At 52.4% G+C, this 14,565-nt stretch overlaps 1 protein-coding gene and 2 long non-coding RNA genes across 5 annotated transcripts in view; 2 read left to right on the forward strand and 1 right to left on the reverse strand.

Annotated features, from left to right (window-relative positions):
• The first annotated feature begins 572 nt into the window (after nt 1-572).
• Nucleotides 573-3,997, forward strand: LOC130541955 (uncharacterized). Its single transcript, XR_008956102.1, has 3 exons — nt 573-750; nt 964-1,318; nt 1,723-3,997. It is a non-coding gene; the product is annotated as an uncharacterized LOC130541955 (long non-coding RNA).
• Nucleotides 3,975-5,904, reverse strand: LOC125283067 (uncharacterized). The gene is made up of 3 exons (XR_007190610.2): nt 5,383-5,904; nt 4,520-4,694; nt 3,975-4,147 (listed from the first exon to the last, which is right to left on the reverse strand). It is a non-coding gene; the product is annotated as an uncharacterized LOC125283067 (long non-coding RNA).
• CD276 (CD276 molecule) overlaps nt 4,895-14,565 on the forward strand; it is a 29,730-nt gene continuing 20,059 nt past the window's right edge. Inside the window, exon 1 of one of the 3 annotated variants that reach the window (XM_048221766.2) lies at nt 4,895-5,101. The gene's annotated coding sequence lies outside the window, so the exon portion shown is untranslated. Of the gene's footprint in view, nt 5,102-6,701; nt 11,923-14,565 lie in introns of those variants that run through there. The other 2 variants (XM_048221773.2, XM_048221762.2) reach the window with 2 other exon arrangements.

Raw genomic sequence — 14,565 nt, forward strand, 5'->3', positions numbered from 1 at the left:
GCAGGCGAATAATGCCTCACTCAGGAGGACAGAATAAACTGTTCTCACTGTTGGGGCAGCTCAGCTTTCCCTTGCATCGGTACCAGGGCTGGGACCATGGTCAGATGTCCTGAAGATGTCCAGACACGGTATCGCAAGTCCAACTAAAACCACATGACCATCGTGAGTCCCCGTAACTGAAAAACCAATACTAGTGTTAAAGATTTAGCACCTGGATTGAGACTAGGATTTCTGGATTTCAAGTGGCTTATCCACTGTCTTCCCTAGGAAGGTCTCCACTGCTGGCTTCTCATGAGGGGCCCCTTGTTCTCCAAGCCCGGGGCTCTTGGTCTTATCCTTCTAGCTGGATCCCTTAACTTGTTTTGTTCTGTGCTCTCTCCTCTGAGCCTGCCATAGGCCAAACCTGGGAGCCGGACCAGGGCCAGGGGGACATAAATGAGGCCCCTGTGACGCAACACTGAAGGAGGCACTCACTCTCGGGGTTGTGCAAGTGCTGATAACTGGGTTATTTGCACGTGACCAGAAGTCATCAGAAAAAAAAACCCAAAACAACTCCCAATATGAGGGGAAACATCTCCTGGCACCACAGTGCTCTTTTACTTTTGTTGTTTTGCTTCTTAACTCCGTCCCAGCCCTCCTGTTTGGAGAACCACCCTGAGCCTCCAGCAGCAGGACGGACTCCAAGATGGAGTTCTCGTATCCGGAGCACCGGAAGCGCGGGCCGGAGAAGGAGGAAGAAAGCAGGAGGAGGTGAAAGCTGCCACCCGGGACAGGGGAGGAGAGATACTGGAGAGGGTGGCCAGGGAAGAAGAGGGGACAGTGGGTCAGATGGGGGCAGCTGGACATACAAGGCAGGTTAGAAGACGTTTTGTTATTTTGCAGCGTATGTACTGGATGGGGGGGGGGTAAGGTGTTCTTGAAGGGTCAGTTCTCCTCTTTTTTCAGGCTGCTTCTATTTTGCAGGCCAGATGCTTCCAGCTGGAAGTGTTTGGATCTGGACACCTGAAGTCTACGCCAACAGTCAAGTGCCAGGAATAAGAAAGCAGAAAGCAGGAACGTGCCCTGGTCACTATGCTCTGTATTCAACCCTACACTGGATCCGGTCATTTAGGGGAAACTTGGTTGCCTGAGACAGTCTGGGCTGGCTGGCTGGCTCCAAATGGCAGCCCTGTGCGCCTTAAATGAGTGGGTGGGGCTGGGTGGGGCTGGGTGGGGTGGTGGCCTTTGCCAAAACATCAAGGACTTGAGACCTGAGAATACAAACAAGTCTGGAGGTAATGTGCAGCCTGAGTAAGGGGAGGCCAAGGCCAAGTTACTGGTAAGTGTCACAGAGAACTTGGAAAAAATGCCCAAACGGGCAGCCCCCAGCATGGCCAAGACTTGATTTTTCTTTCTTAGGGAAATGGAAGAGTTCTGGGTATTGTTCTTAGGGGAGGCCCGCCAATGTCTCTGAGCTGCTTTCTGAAAGTTGAGCTGCTTAGCTGCTCTAAGGAGCCCAAACCCCCCCCCCCCCATTTAGCTAGGTGAAGGAATCCCGTTTGCTTGATTTAAGGGTATTCAAATAGATGAGGAAAATACACGTCCTTTTGTATGTTAAGGAGGCAAGAGGAAGCCACCTCTGAATTTTATCGGCAACTCAGAAATTTCTGTTCCGGGGAAAGTAATAAGGGGGTCAGAACATCGCCTCCCTTTGCCAGAATGATGATCTGATGTTCCTTGCAGCGAGCCTGGGGAGGACGAGAGCGTGGAGCGTCACTAGTCATCCCGCATCAATCCTGAATGAGCGATGGCAACTCTGGGGGCAAGGCCAAGGGCTGGGAGCAATCCACGGTACTTTGGGGAACCAGACTGCTTCTGACTTTCTCCTGGCCACCCTTAGCTTTTGTCCCCGGAGCTGCAGGATGGCGGCTCTACAGCCGGCTGTGCGTCTGCCCTTCAGGCACAAAGAAACAGAAGAGCAAAAGGCAAAAGGCAAAGGCACGTGCCCGCTAGGCCCTCTCCTTATTTACTCTGAAAAATGTTTAATTGTGGTAAAATATACACGCGGTAAAATGTACCATCTTAACCATTTCTAAGTGCACGGTTCGGTAGCGTTCCGTACATTCGGACTGTTGTGCAACCCATCTCCAGAACTCTTTTTATCTCGCAAAACCAACTCCGTATCCGCTAAACAGCACCCCCACCCCCCTGCCGTCCCCTCCTCCTCCAGGCCCTGGCAACCACACTTCTCTCTGTCGCTAGGAATTTGACCACTTTGGGGAACTTATGTAAGTGGAATCATACAGTACTTGTCTTTTGGGGACCGGCTTAGTTCACTTAGCATCGTGCTTTCGAGTTTCATCTACGGCGTAGTTTGTGTCAGAATTTCCTTCCTTCTGAAGGCTGAATAATGTCCCATTATACGTATTACCACATTTGGCTTATCCGTTCATCTACTGACGGCCACTTGGGTTGTTTCTACTTTTTGGTCATTGTGAATAATGCTGCTGTGGACGTGGGTATACAAATAGCTCTTTGAGACCTTGCTTTCAGTCTTGTGGGTTTGTACTCAGAAGTGGGATTGTTGGATGCCACAGTGATTCTATTTTTAATTTTTTGAATGCTGTCTTCTGTAGCATAAACCTATTCCTTTAACAGATTTTTCCCAAAGCCCCAACCAATGAGTTTCACTTCCATCTCATTGGCCACAGTGAGTCACGTGGCCACTTCTAGCTGCAAGGGAGCCTGGGAAATGATGTATTTTTGACTAGGCATAGAAAAACACTCTCTGCACTGCGGAGATTCCTGTCTGCTGGGACAGTCACTGCAGCCGCTTGTGTCAAGGCCAGGTGTCTGAGTCTAAGCTGAGCCTGTCCTGCAGACACTCTGTCTACTCCCTGCCCTAGCTGTTTAGCCTTTCAGGGGGATCAGTACCCTCTCAAGCCACTGCTTCCAGGAATGAGAGGCAGTACTCACTTCCTTTCCTCCTGACCTGTTCTCTCAAGCAATTACGATAAAAGTCTTCCCCCTGCTCCACACCAATATGAACTGCCCTGTGCTATCCCTTTATTGTCCATCACGGCTGAGTCATACCTCTGCTGCCAGACTGTAAGTCCTCTGGGACAGGACCTGTGTCACCACTGCAGGGCACAAGGCACAGCATTGACTCTTGGTGGAGGGAAGGAGAGTACATTCTTCCAGATTAGTTCTGTGCCACTTCCAGGGTCCAGCTGCAGGGATCCTGGCTCTCTCAATCTAAAGACACCTCTTCCTTGGATGTTTCTTCCCAGGTTGTGGGGTCTGGTGGGGGCTGCTCATCCTGAGATCTATGAGATCAGGCCCATATTGGACAGGGCCTGATAGGGTAGGGGGAGTGGTGTGGATTGGTGGGAAGGCTCATGACCTCTGAGGACTCTGGGCCAGATGGCCGGGCCTTGAACCTCTGCTGTCTGCCCCCATCCCTCAAAGCAGTTACACAGACATAGCCGCTATCAAACTTGCATTCAGAAACACATGTGCGGGGCGCCTGGGTGGCTCAGTCGTTAAGCGTCTGCCTTCGGCTCGGGTCATGATCCCAGGGTCCTGGGATCGAGCCCCACATTGGGCTCCCTGCTCAGCAGGAAGCCTGCTTCTTCCTCTCCCACTCCTCCTGCTGGTGTTCCCTCTCTTGCTGTGTCTCTCTCTGTCCAATAAATAAATAAAATCTTAAAAAAAAGAAAAAGAAACACATGTGCACATAGATTCAAATACAGAGTTGCTTACAAACACACATACCCATGCACCACTGCCACACACAGACACACACACACACACACAGACACACACATACAGAGACACAGAATTAAATTTGCATTCAGCGCTTAAATTCAAGGGGGCAAATCCTGTTCCTCCACTTAATAGTTTTATCCTCTAGTAAGTTATTAATCTGTTTGTCTCAATTTTTTTATTTGTCAAAATGAGGATAATAATGGCATTCCCCTCACTGAGTTGTGAGTATTAAATGAGATAAAATAGTAAAGAGCTTATAAGTGGTTACAACAGCTTACAGAGATGCACGTGCATTCATTCCCATTTCCTGAGCCCCCTCCCCTTTCTCTGCTGCCACTTGGTGGTGGGCCTGGCAAAAGCAGGAGCTTAGAGTCCTTTCATCCAGCCTCAGGTTTCTCACCTGTAAAATGGGGATAACGTTATCTATCTGGTGGGGCTGTTTTGAGGATCTAAAGAGGCCCAGCAGGGAAAGCTTGGAGTCTAGACCCTGGCCCACAGAAGCCTCGCTAGGCTTTAGCTGTTCCTGTCCATAACTGATGAAGAACAGGCCAGAGAGCAGGTGCAGGGACAGGATGTGCTAAGGCAAGGGCCTGACCTGCCCCCCCCCCCCCCAATCTCCTCCCAGGCTGGAGCTGGGGCCTCCAAGGACAGAGCCCAGGCACGGGGATCAGAGCTGCTCCCCCTGTTGGAGCCTGGCCTGGGGCTGGGGGCAGGGCTGGTCGGGTGGCCGTGGGTGGGAGGAAAAGAGGAAAACCAGCTCAGTGGAAATTACCCTGCGGTTGGCTCAGGCGCCCACGACACTGTATTTATAGAGAGCTCCCTGCAGCTCTTAATTCCTCGCAGTCGAGTTAACCCTTTCCAGGCAGCGGGACCAGCCCAGGGAGGAGGGAGAACACAGAACTGGGGTCGGCCCGCGGGATCCGGGATCCGGCTCTGCGGTCAGCCGTCTGGAGGGTGGGGGGGTCAGCGGTCAGTCACCTGTCCCCTCTCGCAGAAAACACACGTCGGATCTTGGGAGTGTGGGAACGGGGCGGGGGATGGGCACGGGCAGACCAGCGCCCCCTGGCCAGAGTCCAGGATCTGGTTTGGGGTCAGGGGCGGGGTCCGGGCCGATGCCCTGCCCAGCGGGCGGGCTCAGGCCTCTGCCCCGGACCGCCGCCGCGGGGCCAATCCGGCCTCTGGGGCGCACCCGGGCTGCCTTTCCGGGCCCGCGGCTTCCTCCAGCCCGCCCCGCCCCTCGGCCTCGCGGGGCCGCCCCCGACCCCCACTCGGGCCCGGCCTCGCGGCGGCGGCGACTCAGCAGCGCTCCGCCGCGTCCCCGCGTCCCCGCGTCCCGAGAGCCGGCCGCGGCGCGGTGAGTGCTTGCGTGGCGCGGGCCCGCGCGGGTAGGGGCGGCCTTTGTCTGCGGCCGAGCGGTGCGGGGCCCCCGGACCGCGTGCTGTGCCCTCCCTCGCTGGGCACCCGCGCCGGGCCCCCGCCCCGGGTCCGCGGCGCAGCCGGGTTCTGGGCCCCGAGGCAGCGGGGGCCGCCACAACCCAACCCCGCCCCAACCTTGCCGCCGAAGGGGCTGGGGCACAGTGGGACCTGCCCTCCTCCGGGAGGTCCTGCAGGAGACTGGTGGGTGCTCGTGATTACCTGGGCCCTGGGCGTGCAGGGGCATGGGGGCAGATCTGTCGCACTGTGTTGATGATTCCGGAAAGCTCAACGAAGCCAGCCGGGGTTGGCAGGGAAGCAGGGTCTCCTGGGCCCTCCAGAGGGCCCTGCAGAGGAAAACACCAGCTCCTAGGAGGGAGAGCTGCCGGGGAGGATTGGGAAAGGGAGGCCCACTCTTCTTGGCCCTGAAGGACAGAATAGAGAGGACTTACGCGGGCAGCAGTGGGCTCCAGGGGGACAGATTCTGAAAAGAACAGGTAGGGACAGCTGACCTGGGTGAAGGGGTGAATAGGTGTTGGGGGTGGGAGGCGAACACGAGGGAGCAGGATGGGGCAATTAGGGCTCGGGAAGTCTCCAAGACATGGTGGAGGAGGTAGGACGGAGAGGAGACGGGGAACTCGGTGTCTGGAAGGTGGGGACCCAGGGTGGGGACACACTAGAGGGAAGGGAGTTGAATCTCAGTGTCCCGAGGCCCTCAGAACGCTGTTTAGCGAGGGAGTTGGCAGGTTTGGTGGCCTAAGGCAGCAAACTGCCAGAAAAGGGGATTATTTCTAAGCCAGACCTGCCCTAATGAGAAATGCGTGACAGATGACTCAGATATGGATGGGTCTATCACTGGGGGAAAACGTTAGGCAAATAGTAAAGCAGAAACGATTGGGGGAAGAGGGGAAGGGTTTGTCTGACCTGGTTGAGAAAAACTCTTTACCTTCAAATTGGGTGTGAATAATTGTAAATGAGTCAATTTCATCATTAAATTAAGGCCCGGGTCCTTTTCTTTTCTTTTTTTATTTTTTTTTTAAGATTTTATTTATTTATTTGACAGAGATAGAGACAGCCAGCGAGAGAGGGAACACAAGCAGGGGGAGTGGGAGAGGAAGAAGCAGGCTCACAACGGAGGAGCCTGATGTGGGACTCGATCCCATAACGCCGGGATCACGCCCTGAGCCGAAAGCAGACGCTTAACCGCTGTGCCACCCAGGCGCCCCCCGGGTCCTTTTCTTAAACGCATGTCTTCAGCAGTTGGCTTCTGTGTGAGAAAATCATGAAGCTGTTCTGTCTGTAAGAGAGTTCTTCATTTAGCCCAGCCTGCTCTCGTTCCCTCCGGCCTCCCAGAAATCCCTAGGAAAACCGATGCTGCGCAGCCTTCCTTGCAGTGTGGGGGCCTGCGCGTAGGTGGGACACTTGGGGAGGCTGAGGGAAATTGAAGTCCGAACTTGAAATTGAAGCTGAAACTTGTCGGATGGGTTGGGCCCATTGGAGTGGTGGGAGGGGTGGAGGGCTCTGGGGCTGCCGGCTGTGAGTGATGGCTCATATTTCCAGCTCCTCTGAGAATGGGAATATTTGGGATGAGTACACTTCCCTGATATCTAGAGTTGCCAAGCTTTAGCACTAACGCTGCTGTTAACTCTCAAGCATGGAAATCTTTCCTGTATTACGTACATCGTAGTTTGACATCAGGACACTCCTGACGTCAGTGAAATTTTTCTTCAAGACTTCGGGTCAGTGCTGTGAATGTCAGATTTGGCACTAAGGGGCTGTAGGCGACTCTTGTAGGAGTGAGCTTTGCACTAAGTGGCTTCAGCCATGCTTTTATCGATCCCTTGACTGCTGTTTGGAGTTCTTTCCTCTCCTCGATGACATCACTGGTGGTTTCTCCTGCTTGCCTTCAGTGTAGCTTTCCAATTTACTCCAGACTCCTGTGCTGCAAGAAATCAGCCATCCGGCTTGTTAGAGGTGAGAAGCCCGTGTTAATGCAAGCCTGAGGGCGGGAAGGGGTGCTGGGATTTGTGGACCTGTTTTTCCTTCCTGTCCCTGGCCCTCTGCAGCTCTGACCAGTCACGCAATGGAAGCAGATCGGCTGAATGTCTGAGATGCTCAGGTGCCTGGCAGCTGGGTTGGGTGCTTGGACGTTTGTGGAAAGGACATTTATAGAAGTGTCGTCCCTTGTGAGGAGGCTGTGTCCTTACTCTGGTGAGGTTGACTTCTGAGCCTTCCTGGGGGAATTCCTCCATCCTTAACCTGTAATCGTGTCTTGTCTGGAGCCATAAATAAATCTCCATTCCTTGGAGCAGAATTTGGCCTTGACCGTGAGCTAAGCAATACGGCTTGGGGTCAGAATGGCAGGATGACCATAGAGCTGTGAGCTGGGATTCCACAGCACCTAAGGCCACTCCTAGAAAGTGTTGTAGAATGTCTCTGGCCTGCTGCTGGCTGGTTCTTGGTTAGAAAAATGATCCAAATCCAAACGGCCTCCAAGATTATGACCACGTGGGGCCTGAGGCTGTGGACTTGAGTCATGGGGTCAGGGGAGGAGGAGGAAGGGCAGGCAGGATGATGTCACTGCCCATGAGCTTATCCTCTGAGTGGGTGGCCACTTCTCATTGCTGTCCTCTGCACACCCCAGGGCAGGAGTGCCCGGGAGGTCCACTAGCAGAAGAGGAAGGCATAGCCTGGGCCTGTGGGAAGTAGGAGGGTGGGAACTGATGGACGTGATCCGTGAGAAATTTCCTTTGGTCTCAGATGCATCAAACATCTGGGACAGGGCCGCATGTGTTTTTCTGCAACCCCTGGCTGCCACACCCCAGTGTTGCCACTCTTGCAGTATGAGGTTCCAGCTAGGAGCTTGAGTTTCCAGGTGTTGGGGTGGGGTTGTGCTGGACGCTTCATAGACATCATCGCATTTAATCATGTCAGTCCTCCGAAGTGGAGTGTCATTAGCTCCGTTGTATAGATGGGGAAGCCAGAGCCCAGAAAGGGGAAGTCACGTGCCCAAAGACACACAGCTGGCACATACTAGACCTGGAATGCTGTCTGTCCCCAGAACAGGCTCTTTCTGCCACTCTGGAGGCAGGCACGGGCTTCACCCCTCGTTCTGGAGTCTGGTGAGACATGCTGAACGTCCCCACAGCAAGGCAGGGAGAGCTCATCTGAAGAGCTGGGGAGAGGGCAGGCCTGACCGGAGAGGGCAGGTATCCCAGTCTGAGTCATCCGTGGGAGTGCTTGCTTTTCCAGAGGCCTGGTCTTCAGCACACTTATGCCTCTGGAGTCCCTCCGCGACCCTCCAGGTCTGACCTGTGCTCCCAGCCAGCTGCCCCCACTCTCCCTCTCATTCTCTTTGCAGTCCGGAGAACGGATGCCTCCTCCACACCCCTAATTCCCTTGGATATTTGGCCTTTCTGAGGGATTCGGAGCGTATGTCAGAGGGAAACCTGCTAGGAGTGGGGAATGAGAAACATTTTTTATTGGGAGGCCTGGAGTAGGAAAAGACAGTACCTCTGAGAAGCAGGGCTCCCAGGAAGTGGGGCTTCCGCCGGGAGATGCTGGAATGTGTGAGGGGGTGGGGGGCCTGAAAGTTTAGCCCGGCAGAGGAGCTCTTGGCTGGGGAGAGGGTGTGACAGTGCAGGGGCGGGGGTGCCCAGGAGGCCTTGTCCCCATGACTACGGCAATGATAACAGGAGTAACTGTCAGTGCTGTTCGGTGGTGCTAGGTGCTTTCCTATATGGTCTTATTCTCATAGCAGCCCTTGTGGGGTAGGGGTTGTTACTCCTGTTTTAGAGATGGGGAATCAAGTCTCAAAGAGGTTAAGTCATTTATTCTTGGTCATGTGTCTAGAAAAACTTTGAGTCAGAATTAGAACACAGGGCTGCCTGTTCCTGAGCCCAAGCTGTACCCTAGGGCAGGCAAGGTGGCTTAATGATTCCATCAACACAAAGGCCCAAACTGACTCAGATCGTCAGGAAAAGGGAAGTCAACAGGGGGCTATTCCCAGCTGTCCTATAATCATCCTAAGAGGGTAATTTACAGTCCTTATTTTATAAATGAGCAAACTGAGGGTCAGAGAGGATGTTTTCCCAAAGTCTCATGACTAGGAAGTAGCAGAGTCTGGATTTGAAACTGTGTCTCCTATTCCAAAGTCATCTCCTTAAACACCAGGGCTCACTTCTTCCTTTGAGGGTTGGGAGACAAAGATGCAGAGAAGCAATGGGTTTGCCCCAGGGAGCCTAGCAAGTGAGTGCTGGAGCTTGGTCTGAAATCTATAAAAATCTTCAAAGTTGCTGTTTTCCTTTTTGTTAATTGCAAAGGAATTACATGCTCATTACAAGTCACAGAAGTGTATCAACTAAGAAGTAGGAGTAGATGCTTGCCCTCGTTCCTGTGCCCCCGGAGTTGGGTTCACTATCACACTTCCAGACCCTTTCCCATATGCAAACATCCATCTCTCTCTAAACACATGGCCGCTTCATTCATTCCACACTGCACTGAGCACTCACCATGTGCCAGGACCTCACTGGAATTAAGGATACAATCGTCAATAGAGCAGACGCTGTTCCTTCTCAGGGAGGTTCCAGTATGACACGAGCAAAAGAAAACTGTGTAATGAATAACAAAGACTCTCCCGGAGTGGCTGATCTCTGCCTGGCTTTTCTGCCGAGGTGACTCTCGGGATAAAGAGGTGTTACCCATGTCATCCAGGAAGAAGGAACTGTGTTTGCAAAAACCCATGAGAAGAGGATCCCCTGTTGTAGGACCTGAAAGAGGCCACTGTGGGGAAGGGCAGATGGGAGGAGGTGAGGCTGGGGAGGTGAGTAAGGCCAGACCAGGTAGGGCTCTGTGGGCCATGGAGGAGCTGATTTAAAATTGGAAGTGATGGCCTGATGCAGTTATGTTTTTACAGCAGTTGCTACGTAGAGTCAAGACTGGGCGGTAGAACCGGGTGGGGAGACGAGAGGGAAAGTAGAGAGACCAGTGAAGAAACATGTGTGGTCATCCAAGCAAGAGGTGATGAGCACTTGGGAGAGAAGAGAGAGCAGCACAGGTGGAGAGAAACAGAGGGTGAAACTGTATCAGGCGTCGGCAAACTTTTTCTGCAAAGGACCAGAAAGTAAAAATGTTAAGCTTTGCGCGGATTGCAAGTGCTGGGTTCTGCTGTTGTCTGCAAAAGCAGCCGCAGACAATACGTAAATGAAACGTGGCTACGTGCCAATGAAACTTTATTTACAGACACTGAGATTTGCATTTCACGTAATTCCCATGTCTCATGAGATATTCTTCTTTTGATTTCCAACCGTTTAAAAAAGTAAACCCTTTCTTAATGGTGCGCTGAACAAAAGCAGGCAGCGGGCTGGATTTGGGGCTCAGGCTGTAGGTTGCCAACCCCGAAGATATATTTTGGGGTTGGGGATGGTTGTTCTTGGTGATGGATTGTAGAGGCGAGAGAAACTCGGGTTTCTGGCTTGAGTGGAGGGTGGTGCCTTTCCCGAGCAGGAAGAGCTGGGGAGGAATAGGTTTGAGGGGAGATCAAGAGTTCGAAGAGGGACATGTTAAGAGGGAGATGCCTGTGAGTCACTGGCAAAGAGATGTTTAGGGGACAGTTGGAGCTCAGATGAGAGGTGTGGGCTTGGAGAAGAAAATCTGGGAGTTGCCAGCGTATAAACGATATTTAAAGCCATGGGAGTGGATGAAATCATCTAGGAAAAAATAGTAGAGAGACTTGAGGAGAAGGCCTAGGAGCCAACCCCAGGAGGTTCCTCACTGGAGGAGGAAGGGTGTGCAGTGGAATACAGGTGATGCTGAGATGGAGAGAGAGGGAGGGGGCCAGACCTGGGCCATGGGGCCATCTGTTAATACAGAAATGAGGTCATACAGTTGACAGTAGACTTTATCGACGTGACGTATGGCATGGACTTATTTCTCCATTAGCACACGTTCTTTTAAAAAGCGGTATGCTATTCCATTACATAGATGCGCCGTCATCAATGTACCAGTTCCCTACTGGTTCCCATTTTTGCTGCCAACTGGGTGTCTTTGAGACTGGAGCTAGTGCTTCTGTAAACCAGTTCCTACAAACCACAGCCCATGGGCCAAACCTTCTGCCACTTGTTTTTGTATTGTATAGCCCACAGCTAAGAATGGTTTTTACATTTGTCATGGTTGAAAAAAAACCCATGTGATTCATGAAAATTACATGCAATTCAAATCTGAGTGTCCATAAATAAAGTTGTGTTGGAATACGGCTCTGCTCATTCATTTATACATTGTCTATGCCTGTCTCCCTGCTACAATGGCAGGGTTGAGTGGTTGTGACAGATCTCAGATGGCCTGCAAAGTCTAAAATACTTACTATCCAGACCTTTACAGAAAGAGTCTTTTCTGCTCACGCCAGCAGAACAGCCCTGGGAAGTCCGACTGGGTGTGGTTTGGCTCATTGGCCCATTCTGGAGCCAATCACCAAGGGTTCTCCAATGAGTCAGGTCCGGTCACCCGCTGAGGCCCGAGGCTGGGGGTCAGCCCCAACAGCATCACATGGACTGGGTTCCCTGCAGGACCAGGGAGCCCTGTTATTAGAAGGAATCGGTGTAGAATAAGAGAGAGGCACTGTAGAATAAAGGACTTGGAGGAGAGTTGCTAAGAGTATCAAGACTGACTGCTGAAGGACGAGAAGGTCCGCTCAGCATCTTTTGTGCTTCCTTGTCAAGGAAGAAGTTGCAGAGGCTGTTAAGAAGGAACTGAAGTTCAGCCCAGGTAGGGAGGTGATCATCTGCTTTCAGTGGCTTTGTCTTCTGGCCCCTGTGATTGTCCTGGTGTGGAGTGAACTTGGGGATAAGATATCTGAGAAGCTGTGGGGGGTATTTCAGGACAACTGGGGTAGAGGCAGGGGTGGGGGCCGTAGCCTTCCAGGGTTTCCCACTGTGTACAGAACCCATCCTTAAGCACCCCCTGACCACCTCCCATGCCCCACGTCTTGACAGCCACTCCCCAGAGTCCCTGTTTTCTCAGAGTGCGGTGAGGGTCCCCTCCTCCAGAGACCTGCTTGACCCTCCTTGCCCATAATACTTCATGTTTGTTGTGTGAGTAGGTAAATGAACGCTGGAAGACTTGAGATGAGCAAATAACCGGTTTTACAGGGAAGCAGGCAGATTATGGGAGCAACAGATTGGCGATCGAGTCCTTAACCCCTGACAAAATCCTGGAACCGGTTATTAATGGAGCACTTGAAGAAGAGTCCATTTTCTTCAGAGGAGCCTTTTTTTTGTCTGGTTCTTCCCCATTTGACCGGCCCTCTACCAGAAGCGGGATAAGACCTGTGATGGGCTGTTGGGTGGCAGCACAAATAGGGAGATTCCTAATCCCAAAGCCTTGAACGGTGGATAGGCATTGATTCAGGGGCAAAACCTAGTGCTGTGGGGTCTTCCTGAGGACCTTGATGACACAAGAAACAAAGCGGGGAGAAGAGGGCAACCTTTTTGGGTGACATTCATTTTGCTTTTTTTTCATCCACCACAAAATTATCGAGCACCTTCTAGGTGCCAGGAACTGTCACAACAGTACCGCAAAAAATCGTGGCATGGCCACACAACACCGTAACTGTACTTCACACCACTGAATTGTACATTTACAGTGGTGGAAAGGGTAAAGTTCACACTCCATGTATTTTGCCACAATTTAAAAGAAAAGATCGTGGCAGTTGGGGTGATGGAGTCGGCTTAACTGGATGAAATGTGATAGTGACACAAATGAAATATCCCATAGGGTCCCACCCCTTCCCCAAGTGCATCAGGAGAGGACGGCAGAGATGAGGGTCCACGGCAATGCGAGTACATGGCTCCCAGTCACTGGCCACAGATTTGATAGGCTATTATTGTGGGTTATTTTGGTGAACAATGTGGCATGGCTGCCCACGGTGGCCTCGTCAAGGGAGAAGATCTAAAAGGTGCAGGGAGGGGGCAGACTAGTAGTACAAGGTCGAAGGAGGACAGGGGAGGTTCGAGAGACAGAGGTGGGCTCAGAATAAGGCTACTTCCCACTGGTGACAGCTGCCCCAGAGCCAGTGGACTTTGGGAGGCTGTGAGTATGTATCACTGGCGGGGACAAAGGGGTTGTGAGGGGGGCCCGAGAGAGGTTCCCTGTTCTGATACCTGACCATTAACCTCTGCAGATTCTCCAGAATTTGTTGGCAGACCTCTCCTCATTCCGTGATCTCCCTCGACGATCCCAACGTTGGCTCCCATCACTCCCCATGCATGGGTGGCTCCCCGTCCTGTTCTGAGCTCCAGCTCCGTGTGTCCGGGAGACCATGTGACATCTGGCAGGGATGCTGTCTGTAGCTCAAGCCCAGAAGGAATTGCCCTTCCTCCTACACATGCTTCATTTCCAGGTCTCCCCACCTGGAGATGTGTGCCCCACGTGCCCACTTGTTCGAGCCTTCGGGACATCCCTGACTCTCGCAGCCCCTCCCTCCCGTACAAACACAACAAGCCCCAAGCCAGGTCAGGTGTACCCTTGAAATCTCTCCTGAGCCGGGCCACGCATCACTAAGGGACTCAGATGAGATAGTGTCCAGTTCATATTTTGAAGCACCTATTTTAGATGTGGTTTCCTTTCGCTGCTCCGAACATGGCAATTTTCATGGGGTGGGAAGAGCAGGAGAGAGAAGGAGGGAAAGGAGGGGAGGGATGGCTCCCTAAATTAGTCACTTCAGATGCTGTCAGTAAGACCCAAAATAACAGTGACGCTAGAGTAGATGCTTATTCTCACCCACGTGACGGTCCGGGTCCGTCCAGGGTTGATACTGCAGCCCCTCCGGGGGCCTGTGTCTTACTGTTCTAAAGTCCCCAGAGTGTTGCCTCGGATGGTCACCACAGCTGTGTTCCAGCTAGTGGGAAAGGGGAGGAGACAAGAGAGGGTTTGCTCCCTCTCTTTAAGGGTCTGACCCAGACGTTGTACACATCAGTTCCTCTCACATCCTATTTGCCAGAAGATGGTCACATGGACACACCTTTGCCCCGCAAGGCAGGCTGGGATCTGTAGTCTTCGGCTGAGTGCCCATGTGCCTAGCTAAAATTTCTATAGAAGAGGAGAATAGACATGAGGGGGAAACGGGTGGTTTCTGCCACAGTCATTTTGTACATTTCAGCGTGACCTGCTGGCAGCTAGTTGGCTCGACCTCAAGGATATGGTACGTGAAGATTTAACATTCTAATGTAGTTCCGCTAGGATCCAGCCGAGCATTTCTTTTATACATGGGAACACGGAGTTTAGAGAGGGGAAGTCACATGTTAAAAATTGCACAGCAGTGTCAGAGCTGAGACCAGAACCCTGAACTTTGGGCTCATTTTCTACTGTTTCAAAGGGATCTGGTTGAGAGGCACCCAGGCAGTGCCAGGA

Source organism: Ursus arctos, unplaced genomic scaffold (assembly GCF_023065955.2).
Source record: "Ursus arctos isolate Adak ecotype North America unplaced genomic scaffold, UrsArc2.0 scaffold_28, whole genome shotgun sequence".
Classification (NCBI taxonomy): Eukaryota; Metazoa; Chordata; class Mammalia; order Carnivora; family Ursidae; genus Ursus; species Ursus arctos.